This window comes from Lottia gigantea (genome assembly GCF_000327385.1).
Source record: "Lottia gigantea unplaced genomic scaffold LOTGIsca_43, whole genome shotgun sequence".
Lineage (NCBI taxonomy): Eukaryota > Metazoa > Mollusca > Gastropoda > Lottiidae > Lottia > Lottia gigantea.
The window spans coordinates 1,603,444-1,604,906 of NW_008709504.1; the positions used below are offsets into that span (position 1 = coordinate 1,603,444).

Consider the following 1,463-nt stretch of genomic DNA (forward strand, 5'->3'; position numbering starts at 1 on the left):
TTGATAGTATGAAAATGAAAAGAGAACAACGAAACAAAACGAAACCTAGTGAAAGCTTTGTAGGACAGCTTGAATTTCTTCCTCCAAAGAAATTGTCGGCCGCCCAAAGAAAAGATAAAAGAAAAGAATAAAAAGGAACGAACTCACAGTAATTAGTGGCAGGTGTCAAAAGTTAATTGAGTTATACTTAATTAATACTTGACAGTAATCCGCTAATCCAATTTCACCAATCCAGACTAGAGAGAGAGCTAATTAGTTGTTCACAGTACGAGTGTCGAAAAAAAAAAAAAAAAAAAAAAAAAAAAAAAAATACCTTACCGTGTGCGCACTCTTAGCTTTGAACTGGGGCGCATGCGCTAGCACGTGATCAAACAAAGATAGCTTGCGATGCAAGGTAACATACGCCCACTGGCAGCTGTCAGAAATGATAAAACAGTCTTTAGTGACTAAAGTACGAATTTTCTCTTGAAGAAATTATTTATGTTGAATAATTCCACAAAATTTTTTAAAATCAATATCAATAACCCAAATACAACAAACAATTATATCACACAGCTCTAATCAAGGGCAAAAAACAACTTTTGACGCGTGTTTACAAAGTCAAGGGCAATAACTCAAAAAATGTTCTCGTGTTAGAACTTGTCTGAGATCTTATCAATTCCAATGATCACACCAAGTTTCATCAAAATCGGTTGAAAACTGTAGCTTATATTGTGCACACAAACAAATTTTGACGCTTTTTTCGTAAGTTAATGGCAATAACTTAAAAAAATTTCATCGAAAATGCGTGAAGTTAGAACTTGTCCGAGATCTTATCAATTTCAATGATTACACCAAGTTTCATCAGAATCGGTTGAAAACTGTAGCTTCTATTGTGCTCACGAACAAATTTTGAGGCGTTTTTACAAAGTCAAGGGCAATAACTCAAAAAACGTTCATCAAAAATGCATCAAGTTCGAACTTGTCCGAAATCTTATCAATTCCAATGATCACACCAAGTTTCACCAGAATCGGTTGAAAACTGTAGCGTCAATCCTGCTCACAAACTATTTTTAACAAATTTCGACGCATTTTAACAAAGTCAAGGGCAATAACTCAAAAACAGTTCATCGAAAATGCGTCAAGTTAGAACTTGTCCGAGATCTTATCAATTCCAATGATCACACCAAGTTTCATCAGAATCGGTTTAAAACTGTAGCGTCAATCCTGCTCACAAACTATTTTTAACAAATTTCAACACATTTTAACAAAGTCAAGGGCAATAACTCAAAAACCGTTCATCAAAAATGCGTCAAGTTAGAACTTGTCCGAGATCTTATCAATTCCAATGATCACACCAAGTTTCATCAGAATCGGTTGAAAACTGTAGCTTCAATCCTGCTCACAAACTATTTTTAACAAATTTCGACGCATTTTAACAAAGTCAAGGGCAATAACTCAAAAACAGTTCATCGAAAATGCGT

At 34.6% G+C, this 1,463-nt stretch overlaps 1 protein-coding gene across 1 annotated transcript in view; it reads right to left on the reverse strand.

The window, feature by feature from the left end:
• The window catches only part of LOTGIDRAFT_164118 (hypothetical protein), a gene marked incomplete at both ends in the record, with an annotated part of 7,339 nt that overhangs the window by 3,292 nt on the left and 2,584 nt on the right, over nt 1-1,463 (reverse strand). The window lies entirely within an intron of this gene.